This window comes from Euprymna scolopes, chromosome 7, assembly GCF_053919585.1.
Source record: "Euprymna scolopes isolate OS-2025 chromosome 7, ASM5391958v1, whole genome shotgun sequence".
In the NCBI taxonomy this organism is placed as follows: Eukaryota; Metazoa; Mollusca; class Cephalopoda; order Sepiida; family Sepiolidae; genus Euprymna; species Euprymna scolopes.
In genome coordinates, this window is record NC_136488.1 from 47,897,607 (window position 1) to 47,914,094 (window position 16,488).

Here is a 16,488-nt window from a genome sequence, read left to right on the forward strand (position 1 = left end):
AGTTCCAGAAAACAAATGACCGCAGTCCTTAAAGAACTCGGTTTTAATATCACCATTGACACAAACTTCACTAGTGTGGATTTTTCATATGTAACATTGGACCTGTCCAGCAACTTTACCAGACCCTACTACAAGCCTACTGAACAGCTTACGTACATCAATACTCAACCCCGTGTTTTTCAGAACCTTGTCCCCAGCATCAGCAGAAGAATCTCCAAATTTCATCCAACCGAGAGATTTTCCAGCAAGCTGCACCATATTACAACAGTGCCCTCCGAGAAAGTGAATACCAGGAAGATATCTCATATATACCCAATCCACCCACCAGACAGTGCAGATCCAACAGATCCAGGAACATAATTTGGTTCACCCCCTCCCTTCCCCCCTCAATGTCAAATACAATATAGGTAGACAATTTCTCCTTCTAATAGATAAACATTTTCTACCCACCAACAAACTCCATAATATCTTTAACAGAAACACAATCAAAACTCCTGCTGTCCTTCAGTCGGCTCTATCCTGACCTCTAAACCCCAACTCCAATACCCTCCCCCCCTAACCCCGCTACTTGTGCAGGAGAGGAGATACTTGCCCTCTGGGAGGAGGCTGCACAATTAAATCTATTGTTTACCAGGCCAAAGTCATTCCTGGAAATAACCCAAGTAAAGAAGAAATTTACATTGGAATGACTCATGGTACCTTCAATCAGAGACTATATGCACACAACTCCACCTTCAAATACCCTGAAAAGAGATTTGACACATCTCTAGCCACCACGATTTGGTCACTTAAAGAATCAAACACTATATAAAACAGAATGGACGATCCTTGATGTTAAAAAATCTTATGACCCAACCTCCAAGACCTGCTCCTTATGCACCACAGAAAATATAGGATCCTTCAGGCTATCAATAACCCATCCATAGGCTGTATGAACATTAAAAATGAGATCTTCAAACAATGTCCCCACAAAAGGAAATTCCTCCTTGCCAAATGGCCTAACAGCAGCATAACTTAACCTATACACACCCTAATTAGCACTAACACACCTAAATACCGCATTCACCTCTTAATCTAGACTCCCCACCAATCCTCTTCTAAATCATATCTCAGCCTTCCTCACTACCTCCTTACCTTAACCGTATTATGCCCCCCCCTCCTTACCTTAACCGTATTATGCCCCCCCCCCCCCGATAATAAAAAAACTTCTATGGAGTTGTTATGCTCGCCCCCGCTCCCTTGTAACCTTTTCATTTCTCCTACCAGGCTACGTTATTTGAACCCCTCTCCTAATCTTATTTTCAGTACCATTATACCCTACAATCGATCCATTTCTTCTCCCCCCCCCTCCCAGGGGGTTGCTCCTATAATTTTCATTATTTACTTATATATGTGGTTTTATTATTATTATTATTATTATTATTATTATTATTATTATTATTATTATTATTATTATTATTGTTTAAATTTAAATTTTGTATTTATCATTATTTTAATACTTTTTTATTTTATCATTAATATTGTTATTGTTATCATTATTATTGTTATTATTACTAATATTAATAGTAATGGTGACAGTATTAGTAATTTTTGTGAAAGTAGTAGGACTGTGCTGGTACTCCTTCACAGTCCTTAAGTGTCATTTACTATTGGATAATTATTTAAAAATTACTTTAATTATTTTTAATTATTTTCAATTCCTCCTTTCACATTTATATTTATTTTATTGTACATTTATAAGCAAAGAAATTACGAATTTTTAAAATAATTCCTTTAAAATATTTATTTAAATTTTATCTTTACCTTTTTATTTTTATTTTAATTTTAATCTAAATTAAATTTAATTTAATATATTCATGCTTTATATCTAGAGTATTTTTATTGTACATTTATTTATTTATTACCGTTATTTGTTGTACCTTTATGTGGGGTTATGTGTTTGTTTAAACAGGACCTTCTTTTTTAGAGAGGTTTTCCTGACTATCCCCCACCCCCCGCTAAACATACATATACACACGTGTGTGCGCGTCTTACATTATCCATCCTGCCATCGCGTTCTTCATTCCATAATCAGAATCTGTTATCGTTGGTTACTAAGATCTATTTTAAAATCAGGAACTCTGAGTTAAAACGACAATTTGTAGCTTAGTGGGGGATGTCCTTTTCTCTTCCCTGACAACCTCTTTCCCACAGAAAAGATGTGACGAGCCCGTTTCTGCTTTATTGTTATTTTCATGGCAAGTGCTCGTCTGAGCTCCAATCTATGGTCCTCTCTTGCCTGAATTTCATGAGAAACACTTGTCTAGCTGAAACTACTATCAATAATTTTCCCCACTCTTTATGTGTGCCTAAACCTAAACGTAGATTCCATGAACAAAGATTCTCTCTTAGAACTGCACGCCTGTGGAACTCTGTTCCATTTTCCTACTTTCCAACTGATTACAATATGGTCGTCTTCAAGTCCAATGTAAACATGTTCTTGATGAGCCGTCTCCTTAAGTAATATAATTTACCAAATTTCAACTACTGACGATTACTACGATATTGTCGCATTGATTACCGTCCACTCATTAACCCTTATGCTTCAGGCCTTGATAATTGGTTAAAAAAACAAAAAAATAATGGTGTAAATTCCCCTGAACAAGAACTTGTTTACATTGAATTTTTAAGGCTACCATGCTGTATTCAACCACGAAGCAGGTCAGCAGAACAATGTTCTACAGGCAGGAAGTTCTCGGAAAGAAGTTTTATTCATGGAATCTGTATTTAGATTTAGGTACAGATAAAGAGTGGTGAAATCGTTTCTAGTGTTTGTAGCTAGTCAGGTGTTTTTGCGAAAGTTTGGCAAGTAGGGCCCATAGATTTGAATTCAGTCGAGCACTTGCCATGAAAAAAACAATAATAGAGCAAAGACAGGCTTGCAACGGCTCTTTTGTGGGAAAGAGGTGTAGCAGACACAAATAGACCCCTTTTCTTCTCGCGCATTCGCTTCCTCTGAGTGAGTGATGAGGCGTTAAACTGTCCAATCTGAGGACTTGCACACGAATACAAATTAACCCCTAGGGACCAGACAGCTTCCGGTCCCAGAAGAAAACTCTCTCTTACGCTAACAGCCTTCGTCGGTGCTAGACGTCTGTTCGCTTCGCTGCTCCTACTAAAGGTATTGACGACAGCCACGGGCTGTAACTACCTCGTAAGGCAGTGGAGACCCGACTCTACTTTCTTCCTTCAGTACGCTTTGCGAATAAACCTTTCCCTTGTTAAGTTGAAGAAGTTGTTTGTCATTGTTCATAGAATTGTGTTATTTTATTTTATTAGGGAAATTCCCTAAAGAGGTTGCAGGGAAGAGTAAAGGGCATCACATACTAGATTTCGAAGCCAGAACTCTATCAAAGCTGGATAGAGTGTGCCGCACAGCTCTTGCCCATGGCAACAGTACTCCATTTTAGAGCGTATCTGACTTTTATACAAATAGAGGATTGCATTGACAGTGAAATACCTACTGAATTCAACCATTTTTCCAGTGATAAATATTAATAGGACAAATATGGTTGAAATTTTATTCGTGGATTGTTTGCAAAAAAAAAGAACAAAAAAAAAAAACAAACAAAAAAAAAAACTCGACATCTTGTAAAAAGGGAAGAGAGTATCCGCAGCTGGGAAGTGACGTCGTCTAAGTGGTTAACACAAGTTCGAATCCAGTTCGTTCCACAGAAACACTTTCACCTCAGGATGTTGGCAATCTTCACGTATGGGTTGTAGATTTGAAATTAATTTCTACTAGGAACAAAAAGATTAAATATGGTTTTTGGATTAGTGACTAATTGGAAAATTATAGTATAAGGGTTAGGGTGTGTTTTGAAATGCAGTTAGGTGTTAGTTTTCATGTAAAGATAATCACCAGTACGTTTCCCATCTAAGTGAAAGAAATGTGGTTTGCTAGTTACTATAGATCACTTACGGTCTGGGCACAAACTGTGGCTAATAGGTATCTATTCTATAGATATTCTATAAAGTATAAATATAGGTGGTCCTTCTAACTAGAAAGATATCAAAGAAACGAATGCCAGCAATAATAATCATTGAAAATGACACTCCACAACAACAACAACAACAACAACAGCAGCAACAATCAGCAGCATCTATCTGCTTGTAGGCGTCCCTAACACCCACGCTTCAACTCAGCAGCAGGAAATATGACATTGTTGGGGGAAAAAGATGAAAATATTAGCAACATCTGTTCAGCTGTTTGTTTGTAGGCGTAACTAACGCCCACGTTTCAACTTAACAGCAGGTGTGCGGATGGTAATACGAAGATATGATAATATATCTTATTTATTACCAAAAGATTAATTCTTAATTCATGTCGGACGTCGAAGCAGAAGTACGTTGGACCCTTGTATGTTTACTTTTATATTTTAAAAATAATGATAGCGGTCCAAATGTCAGAGGGTATTTTTATAAACTTCACCTTCAAATCTATTTTCGTAGTTATTTTGAATATCGGTGTTTTTACGTGCACGGTGATATTTAGTATTCATTTATACTTCACAATTGTTTGTGCTTAAGAAAAGGAAGTTTGGGTTAAAGTAATTCGTGATTAATGGCGAAACCTATTTGAATCGAAAATATTCCGCAAAAGGAGTTGAAGAAAAAAAAAATTGAGGTAAAAGAAGAACAGGAGAACTTCATCTGATAGTCGAGAAAGGGCGGAAGTAAAAGTTACGCTCAGGTGACTATTCTAGATAAAAATAAGAGATTAAATGTATAATTATAAACAGACGTAAAATGTAGGATAACAAATGAACAAATCACCAGAAAATGAAGAAACAATATAAATAAAACTAGCAGGACCCGTAACCCGCGTTGCATCCCGCCACCCGCAAATTTAAAATACGGCTGTTGTTGTTTTTGTCGCTTGCCAATCCCCAACCTCCTCATGTTAAAAATGGCTTTTGGAATAGACACCCCATTTTGTGCCTGGGGTGGGGTTGTCACAAAATTTGCTGGAAGGTTCAGGGTATTTTTCAGAATATGGTTCAGGGTAAAGTTCAGTGCAAGGTATTTTAGTTGGCAAGACTGTGGTTATAGTGACAAAACTATCGAACCCTTAAATTCCTGTAGTCACCTGTACGTTACCAAACCTTATAAACAGAACGATTTATTCAAACAATGTAAAAATTATTACCCAAAATTGCACTTTGTATTGTTCAACGCTTTTAATTATAAATTATAAAATGAAGCACATTTACTCATTGTAAAACTTTATTTGACATTATTTCTTTTTTTGGTAAATATGAAGAATCTTTCCACCCTCGAAAAATCCTAAAAAATTACCACTTTAAAGGTTTTCGGGGTTGCTGAAAACGAAAATAACGTATAAAAATCCGGCATACGAGTAGTTTCCAAGATATGAATAAATGTTAGTTTCTAAAGCGTGGGGGATCAATTTTTTATAATAATTTAATGCGAAATTAGCACCCACTTTATGGGCGCATTTTTTTCAAGAGGGGGGGGGTCAATGTACAATGAACACAATTTAACGTAAAATGAGCACCCACTTTTTTTATTTGGGGATGGTGCATGCCAAATCGATTATTAATGCATTGTAACACCCCCTCGCCCCCCCCCAAAAGGTAGGTGCTCAGTTTACGGTAAATTGTATTCATTGTACCCCGACCTCTACCCCCAAACAATAGGTGGCCATAAAGTGGGTGTTCATTTTACGTTAAATTATTATATAGAAGTGATTCCCTACTTTTTGGAACTAACAGTATTTAATATTTTTGAAACTTCTCGTTTTTTGGAATTTTAAACGTTATTTTCGTTTTCAGCACCCCCGAAAACCTTTTTTTGAAATTAACGTTTCTTCATATATGTTAAACTACTTGTTTGCCAGAATTTGAAATGTTATTTTCGTTTTCAGCACCCCCGAAACCCCATATAAGTCGTAATTTTAAAGGATTTTTCGAAGGTGGAAAGAATCCCCATATTTACCCTTTTTTTATTTGTTAAATAACGTGGTTAACTGAAATTAAAATTTAATGACATCCTCACATGGGTAATAATAGCGTGATGTAATTTTATCCATCTATAGGTTGTGTATATAAACAGACATGCAAACATATAAATCAAATCGGAAACTCGAAAACCGAATGAAGCTAAATATTATCCCATGCGTCCCTAGTAATTGTTGCGGTATATTTATTAATAAAATAAAATAAAAAGGTTAATTTAAATTAATTGTTAACCACATGTTAACATGTGGAATAATACTGTAATTTAATTTTAACCATTTATAGTTTGTGGAGCAGTTATAATTTAAACAAACGTGAAAACGTTAAAAAATTGAATCGGCAACCCGAAAGCAAAATGAGATGAAAGGTTTTTCTAAAGCGTCCCTAATAATCGTTTAGTAAAAACGAATTACTATCTCGTTATCTTTATTACTAAAATAAAATATAATTAATAATTATTTGTCACTGTATCTTTAATAATGAAATAAAATATAATTAATAATTATTTTTCACTGTAAATGAAATGATGTAAACTGCAATAGAAATATAAAACTCCAATTTCCGTTTGGTAAAATAACATGACAAATAATCAATAAACTAAGTAATTAGTTTCTTAGTGATAAGGATAACGAAGATAGTATCGTTAATAATTAAAATCTTGTAAAAAGTAGGAAAAAGTATAAATGCACGCGGTGTAAAATGGGATCGTAAAAGGACTTATGGAAGAGGGGGAAAAATTTGAGCTACTTCCTCTGTAGGTTATGACGATGATGAAGATGGCGCTCCTAGGAATAAATATAATGTTTTAATATTACGAAATAATGTGTATGAAATGGCGTTCTATAGTTAAATAAGGTAATAGCGTAAACATAATTTTTATTTGCAATCTGTTGGTGTAAACTTACAGTATTTTGGTGCAGAGGGGGAAAACTGCGCCTCTTTTATTATATACAAGATGTAAGCGTACTTACACAAACAACTAAATTTTGACAGCATGACGATATTTGTAACAATGCAACAATCTCATTAACAAAGGAAAGATGAAAATCCAAAGACAGGTGTATTTTGAGAATTATCTCCAATAACTAGTTTCTTTCAGCCAATCATAAGTTCGATAATAATCACTGCCAAAATTTCGCATGTAATATAAAAGTTGAAGCACACAGTTTTCGCCCTCTTTTCAGCTATTTCCTTTCAGATTCATTACACCTGCGTACGTCACAATTCAGTTTAGGCCAGACACAACCAGAACTACTAAACACAGCATCCGCATATACCTTTTCGAAATCACATACACACAGGTTTCTACACACTTATTCTCTCATTAGCAAAACAAGGGCAAGCATGCGACATCCAAATTGTCTGCTCCATTTATACACACTATCGCACACAAACTCACGTGTCGCTTACCGTAATAAACATGATTGCTTAATTTTTTCTCACAGACAAAAGAAGTTTTTTTGTTTTTTTCACTTGGAACGTGAATTTTCGCATTCTACTAACTACTTTTTATCCTTCGTTGTTATAAGAATTTGTCAAAAAAAAAAAAAATTTGTAAGTATTAGAATTTGTCATTCCTTCTTTTGGTATTGGCTTTTCCTTTACTTGTTTAAAAATTTCAAAAAAGCAAACAAAAGAAACAAAAAAAACAAAAAAAAAACAAAAAACAACAACAACAACAACAACAAAATAAACAAAAAAGTAATCTAAGCATATATCTCTAACTACGACTCTGGCAACATGTGTTTGTATTTGGGACCGTAATATATTAATTCTGTTGTACAAATGTTTTTTTTTTCCTTGGTGCATTATCGTGCAACACCTTAAATGCTTCTGCGATCTCTTTTGTCTTCGATAAATTGTTTATGCGAAAATAAATGTGCATCTATATACATCTAACTATTCACTATTGTTCCTTCCTTTTTCTTCCGACATCCATGTGTTATCCATGGTATCATAACACACAAAACACCCACTTCGTGTACGGAAAAGAAATATGTATATGGTCACTAAAAACGTAAAAACCTAAAGATTTTTATCGTAACAATAGTATTGCCATATATTAAGATCCAAACAAAATTAGTTTCCTGTTTAGTTTTTAATTGCAACAAAAATGTGAAGGAAGCTTCAACGCGTCTTGTTAAATGATAAATATGGGTGGTTGAGAGATACCAATGGCCTTGAGTGGTTTAGAAAGATCGTGTGTTAGAAAAGAGATCTATTTCGAAATAGAAATTGCTTAGCAGCTGGTATATGGAAGTGTTAGCTTGCAGATGCCTGCGTAGTTTCTCTCTTCCTATGACCACCTAGTTAATGAGCTAGTAATCGAAGATCTTGGGATTTTTTAAAAATTCTGTCCGATACGATAATTCTTTCAGTAATAGAAAATTACAGAGATTCATCGTTTACTTTCTTTGAATATTTACGCACAAGTTAATACACACTAAAAATAGCAGACATGCTAATATACACACGCATACATATCTATTTTATTTACACACCATATAACATATAAACGTAATTACGTCCCTTGAAACATACATGTGTATTAAATTTCTCCTAAAATACAAATCAACTCTTCTTTCACCGGAACGTTCTTGGGACTATCTGAACTTTTGTCTCTCATTATCTTTAATCTATATTTCTATAAAAGTAAGTGTGTGTATGTATAAGGACACTTCTCAACCTATATATTCAACGAATTTTTTATCTACAGACTTGAAATTGGGTATACAGGGTATTCAGACACGTGGAAAAAATTTAATCGGTTTTAATCTGGAAAAGCGCTGCTAAGGAATCAAAATTGAAAAATTGGTACTTGTGGGTCATCGGCTTTTATTTCTTTCTCAACTGCTTCACGACTGCACATGCACGAATCATTCACATTATGCTAAGAATAAATCGGCTTGAAAACACCTTTTACAGATAGTGCCCAGCTGGCCTAATGGTTATCGTAATTAACTCACTGTCTTTAGGTTTTTGTTTTGATCTCAGCTCGAGTATTTTTTCTTACAAAAAGTGAACTGCTTAGAAAAAAAATAATACTCGCATGCACATGTCTAGTTTCTTTCTGTTTTTTGTTTTGTTTTGTTTTGTTTTTTCTTACTTCATTTTTTTGAAGGAATTTAACGTTAAGTTTAATACCGGGCAATGCCGCGTACATTTTGTAGTTGTCAATAAAAATAGCTATTTGGTATGAATAAACTTTGTTATCCTTTACTATAATTCTTAAACTATCTATTATACTAGTGACCTCGTATTATTAATAACTCCCAAAACATGTATTTCGGCTAGTAATCCGGCATTTAAGCACACTTTCGAGGGAATGATATTTTGGTCGTAAATACGATAAATTATATGAAGGAAAATAGTGAAATTTAAGTATAATGTGCCTTTTCACTGCATCACAGAACATGCCCAATTTACAGAATGCATAGATTAAAAAAAGACTCAGCAAACAAAGCGAAAAGATATTTATATGACGTCGGGTGTTTTGTCAACTATTTCTTTTGAGACGTAATCAATCGGCCCTATCAAGCGTGCATGATAGACTAAAGTGATACCGTTGCTGACTATAAGATCAGCTAGTGTAACGATTGTGTCCAATTATGCATGCACGCCGGGCTACACATCTATTGCGGTTTCTTTAACCTCTTCAAATGTGTACAATTGAAGAACACTCTTAAAAACATTACATCTATTCATATTAAATCTGCTAAAATAGTGGGGACCGAATCGAAAAATGACTATAATTGCTAAACTCCTTATTTCTCTGCTGCGCTTTATAAGAATTCGCTTTCCTCTTCACTTCCCAAAGCAAGGAAGTTTTCACGGGAACGTGTGAACTCAAAGTCTTTTCAACCAATGAAAATCGTTCCAAACGCCAAAAAGTAATACGCCAATGTGAAAATAGTGAGCCGACGCGAAGTTAGAAACTCTTATAAAACATCTAAAGTCAGAGAATGTCTGTTTAACAATCCCCTCACGTACCAGCCTTATTCAGCTCGCGCACACATTCCTACACACTAGCAAGAGTCAGACGAACAGAAACGAATTGCTACTCACACGAACAGAAGGTAACAAGATATACGCACACAAAGAGAGACTCCGTCAAAAAATACTTACCCCTCCTTCTGTTTTGGCCATACCTAATTTATTACAAACATAAAAATGATAGTAAACATTGCAGACAAAAAATTCGAGTCACAATATTCTTGGACAACAATGGTCAGTGAAAATGTTTGCAATTTAATACGCAAACGTTTAAAATATATCAAATACGTTTAGAACTAATAATTAGGTTCCAATTCATATTTAATTTTTCAAAGATAACAATTCCCAACTTTGTAATTTTTTTCTTCTCATTAATTATTTTGCAAGACCAGTTTACAAAACGCAACTTTGTCGGTATTCGCAAGCTCTTCGTAACAGCTGCAAAAAGCGCGGCAACGCGTGTTAATCTTTAAAAATCTTAATTACTTATTTTATTTACCTATCCAGTACGTTAGACATAACGCTAGACGTACAGTTGGAAATTTAAAGTACTTTTACACTATTTTCGATCATACTAATGTGATTATACAAGAAATAACAAACTTCAAAGAATCAATTATCGCACCGTATCCGGATCTTACAGAAATTGCAAATTTTAGCGAATTTTTAAATGTCGAGATAATCAATGTTTTCTTTAAAATACACGATACCGAAAGTAATTTGATAGGATTAGTGTACTCTGGCTTACAAAATACGCTTGAGCAGCCCTATCGGCATTCCTTAGTAAGGGTACCTCAGACTAACCGCTTCTCAGAAAGAAGGGAAAGTTTGGAAAGTTGAACCTCCTGAGACTAAACAGGACCATACCTCAGCACGACAGCAACAAAGTCGCTATTAGATTGCCGACAACATATCTACAACTGGTACGAATAGAAATAAGTTGGTACATGTTATTTATATGTTTATGTGCTGTTAGAAAATAAAGAGTCATTAGTTCACGAAAAAAGAGTCATAAGTTCACAAAGCAAAAAATCGGCATTTCCTTTTGTTATTATGATATTCGGTTTCGTGTTGCGTTAGTTCCTCGTGACCAAACCGAACCGGAAGTGAATCTGTTATTAAATATAATAACATAAAAAAATCCGGTATCTGGATGGAAAGCTTAAACGACTGCAGTAGGTTTCTGTTATGTTAAAAAAAATCGAAGGCGGTGTAGAAATGGAAGGACAAGAAAAGAAGTCGTATTTTAACATTTAATGAGGGCTTTATTATCTTCGTTAGTAGATTGTATAGAGAAAGGGTTAGTCGTGGAAAGTGTTTCTATGTAGAGAGAGGCCTGTTAGAAGGGAAAATAGTTCATGTATGTTTCTGTTTAAAGTAGTAGTTGGAATGTGCGTCACGAAAAATTAGAAACAGTACTGTAGGACGAGAAAGAGAGTACGTGTGTGTATTTCGCTGAAGTCTGTGTGTGAAGATAGCCACATTGGCTTGTTTGTATTCATGTCTTAATAGGACCCCAGGCCCAAGGGCCGGATGAGTTCTTTTAAATGCCAAAAGAGAAATTGGGGCGAACAGATCCGTTCCACGTGGACTTGTTGTCAGCTCAAGATTTGGGAAGGAAGAAAGAAAGAAAGAGAGAAAGAGAGAGAGAGAGAGAGAGAGAGAGAGAGAGTGTGTGTGTGTGTGTGTGTGTGTGTGTGTGTGTGTGTGTGTGTGTGTGTGTGTCTGTGTTGCGGGTTTAACCTTTTATAAACTCGGTCACGTGACTGAGAGCTGGTTTCTGATCGGACAAGCCAAGAAGGAAGTGTATTCAAAATCTCAAGTCGCGATAATTCGCCCTTGCTTGTGTTTGTTGCAATTTCGTCTGCTACAGCCGTATTATCAGTCCAATGTTGAAAACAGGAACGGCAAATAATGTTTTGATAACAAAGTACATATTTATATTTTGTTTTTCTTTCTTTCGCAATCTGAAATTGCAATTTAATTTTTACGGCAAAAACAAGGTAGTTCTATATATTTACGTCTTATATCTTATATGTTTTACGGAGGTCGTTCCAAAAATGAAGCCCCCTATTTTTTTTAACTTTAAATGTTGAAAGCTACAAAAAACGGGAGTTGTGCCATTCAAATGAGGGACCTTTTGTGCTCCAGAATTTATTTTTCTTCATAGTCTCCACCATTCTCAATGCATTTTTGCCAGAAGTTCAATGACGTATCTCTGCTTCTGATGCACGTCGATGACATTTCTTAGAGTCTCATACAGTCAATATCTGTAACCAAGAGATGAACTTTCAGATCATGAAGGCATAAGTTCAGTCATCATAACAATAAAATTTGTAATCCCATTTGATCCATTCGGACGGAATAAAACATAGGAGGCAACACTTTTGGAACGTCCCTCATTAATGGGGATGTAATGAGGCTTAACTTATAAATAATCCATTAAATTGTTTTAAAAATAGACGCTGGTGATTAAAGTATTTAATTGCATTTACATTTTTACATTGTCTTTAATGAAATATGTGTGTTTAATTCGATATTAAAATATGTGAAAGAAACCAGACCAAAATAGAGGGTGGTCTACAGCACATGTGAATATAAATGATTATAGCATCGAGTATGAAAATAGGAAATAGCGTCCAAAAATACATTTTTATATAATGAAATATGAATTCAGGACAATGAAAAATCATAGTTGCTACTACTTAAACACTCGCCTTTCAAAAGAGATGCGAAAGCGGCATGAAAGTATAAATATTATCGGGCAACGCCCGGCCTGGATAACTAGTTTTTTGTCACGTGATCTTTAAACAATAAGAAACTCTCAATTAAAAATTACCACTAAAATTAATGAAATTTGAATTATACAAAAATAACATCTGATATTGTCCCTGACTTTGGTAGAGCCCGTCTTGGATGACGATAGCGGCTTTGGGTATAACCAAGAACCACACCGACAATTAATATCAATGGGGGCATAAAGTTAAGATTTAGCAAAGGAAGGAAATGGGGGATAATATGAAACATGTATGCGTATAAAAAATGGAATAAATTAAACAGAGAATAGAAGGTAGCAAATAAACAAGAGCTACCTAAAAACAGAAATAGAATTTTCTCAAAGCAAAAATTGAGAAAAACGTAATTTTATAAAAAAATATTTTTATACAAGAGATAAGAATATAAAATTTATTTTCACGTTAGTAAATGTTCATAGTAGAAACACGTGTTTGGGTGAAGAAAGTTCAGTAAATAGTTACAAGGCTTAAAAATGTGTAGTAGTGTGAATATGCGTATATGAGTAATATATGTATGCGAGTCTTTTGAAAGTGTAGCATTGTGTATGTGCGTGAATTGGTTTACCTTGTTCTTGCTAGTGCGTGCAAAGATGGGGATAGTAGTTCGTTTTTGCTTGCCTGACTCGTCATGTGTAAGCATGTGTGTGCGCGAGATGAAAGAAGCCTGTGTGTAAGTCACTGAATCATTTTCTTTTGCGACTTACCTCACTCGGTCCACAAAAACATATCTTCCAAATCTTAAAACCTAATTCTTTCATTTTTTTTTTCTTTTTCATTTTAACGAAACGTTTACAAACTAAAATAACAGTTTAATTATTTTTATGATGTTTTATGACGCACAAAAAGGATAAAATTTGGGAATCCTTTTATGTACGAATACATTAACTAGTAAAATATAAGCAGACAATATAAAAATGCTTATATTATTAAATAAATAACAATAACCTTGACACACCGCCAACGCAGCTGCACGTTTGTATTTAATTCATGTTTATAGTTTAACTCACCTTTGCCCATAAACCGAATTTCATTTAATTTCATCATTTTTGAATAGCATTCAGCAGACAAGAATTAATTTGATGACGTAAGTAGTATGTTTGTGGCGCGCATGCGCGTTAAAAAGCCAATTATTCGGACTGCATCCATTAAAATAACATGAATGGGCAATTTCTGTACCATTTTTCATATACGATTTACTTAGTTTCAAGACACTCACGTCTTAAAAGTCAATTAAATAATTGATTAATATTCGACGGATAGCGAGCGACAGTTTATTATATAGAGATTATGTGTTTCTGCAGGTAAGCGAAACTACGTAATAGCTTACGTCATAATTTCCCGTACGCCTTTACATCTTACTAGCAAAAGTACCCGTCGTTGACAGGGTTCAAAAACAGCCTACAGAAAATGGACTCTGATTTATGAAAGTATGATAAGTTATGAAAAGGAAGGGTTGTAAAGAGATAGCTTCGAATTTGGGGGTATCAAAACCAAAGCAAAATATGATGAAAGTAAAAATAAAATAGATAAACCCCATAATTTATTATACCATACCTGTTCATACTGAAACACTTATCACAATATTCTGTGGATCTATATTAAAAAACCTTGTTAAACTTTGCGACATATTTCCATTCTATGGAGGTCAGGCTCGAACGAACACCCAATAATTTTATTATACTATATTTCTTCAAACTGAAACATAATTATTAAAGTATACTCACGCAGATAGATATGAAAAGTCTTTATTAAAGTATGTGCCTATTTCCATTCTATGGAGGCCAGACGCGAACGCAGACCTCACAATTTTATTATACCATCCCTATTTAAGTTAAAATATACTTATCAAAGTATTCTTATGTACATCTATATCAAAAACACTTGTAAACGTTTTCTTTTTTTTTTTTTTCTTTTTTTTTTTTAATTTTTTGTTTCCATACTTTGTAGACCAGGCGTGAACGCAGACCCCACAACTTTAATGAATCATCATTATGCCAGATCAAACATACCCATTCCTGTGTCTCGATATATCTATCATTATATGTGATCAGTTTTCTATAATAATCAACCATATCGGAGCCTATTCGTGACCAGACACACACACAGACGTTCAACTTTATATTATAGATTTCAGGCGATTTTATTTTGGGGATTTACTGTTTATGTACGGCCAATTTGGACACAGAAAAGGAACGATTACTAGCTGTTACTGATTCGGTATTCAAGTAACTTTGACCCGTCGTTCGAGCAAACTGCATTCAGACTATATGGACTCGTCAGCGGAAAGTATCGTAAACTATTTCGGTGCTTGTTAAGATAGAGTCGACAGATCGATTTTTTTTTTAATATGTGGTTTTAAGCAAAAATAACGGCACTTGTTTAGTTTAATCAAGACATTAAAAAACGAAAATATATTTTTTAAAATGTTATATTTTACGTACTCGTTATGGAATAAAGGTTTCATATAAAAAAATCACTTAATTTTATGAATTAGTTGTTATTTACAGAGGAAAAATCAAACTTTAATCGATCGTGTTGCGGCCATCTCGTTTTTCGCGGATGAGGAGGGGACGCCGGGTGAGATAACTTCAATCACCGCTTAAAGTTTGTTAAAATTTGACAGGATTATTTTGAAACATAGGCAGAAAAAATACCTAGATAAATATTTTAGTTTTTCACTTATTATACAGAGTATCTACGTCCTTTTTAAATCCCTTTTTCATTTTGTTCTTTTTTTAATCACGTTTATCGTTTAAAGGCACCCCGCCTCATCTCTGGAAATAGGCAAATGGCGACGATACGATCAATCTCATTAAAATTTGATTTTCCTCTGTAAAACAAAAACTACTTGATCAAATTAAGTAATTTTTTCACGTTGGGAAAATCACTTAATTAATATGCACAGGTCATTTGACCAATTTAGCCAACTATGGCATTGTGTTAATGGATTGGAGTGTTTGTAATAAAATAATCAGCCCAGAAAATATATCAAAGTTATTATTTTAGAAAAGGGGGTGATAATGTGAATTTTAATTATAACAAATGCTTGTCGAAATTAGTACCATATCAAGAATTATGAAAAATGATGAAATGTGTGTTAATTGATTAGTGTGTTTGTAATGAAATAATCAGCAAATACAAAATATCAAAGTTATTATTTTAGTAAGGAAGGCCGATAAGGTGGTTTAAAATTATGAAAAATGATTGTCAAAATTAGTAACATATCCAAGAATTAGGAAAAATTCTGAAATGTGAGTTAATTGATTAGTTTGTTTGTAATGAAATAATCAGCCCAGACAATATATCAAAGTTATTATTTTAGTAAGGGGGGCCGACACAGTTTTAACAAAAGGGCTATAATTATATGATGGTGTCTTCATTCATGCTGAACGCCCACAGAATGCCCAACAGCAATATATTACATATGTATATAAAGATGCCGCTGTGGAATTTCCACAGGTCCCGCTAGTACTATATTATAATATTATAGTATAATGTTATAATATAGTATAATATTATAATATAATGTTACAGTATAATGTTATAACAATATTAGTATAGTATAATATTATAGTATAATGTTATAGTATAGTATAATGTTAAAGCATAATGTTATCGTATAATTTCTAATGGTGCTATCTCTATCTATTTATTATTATTATTATTATTATTATTATTATTAT

The 16,488-nt window shown here is 34.0% G+C and overlaps 1 protein-coding gene across 1 annotated transcript in view; it reads right to left on the reverse strand.

Moving 5' to 3' along the window:
- LOC145279712 (cancer-related nucleoside-triphosphatase homolog) overlaps positions 1-13,653 on the reverse strand; it is a 28,995-nt gene extending 15,342 nt beyond the window's left edge. The window contains exon 1 of the mRNA XM_080130997.1: positions 13,510-13,653. The gene's annotated coding sequence lies outside the window, so the exon portion shown is untranslated. The remainder of the gene's footprint in view (positions 1-13,509) is intronic.
- Positions 13,654-16,488: the final 2,835 nt, after the last annotated feature.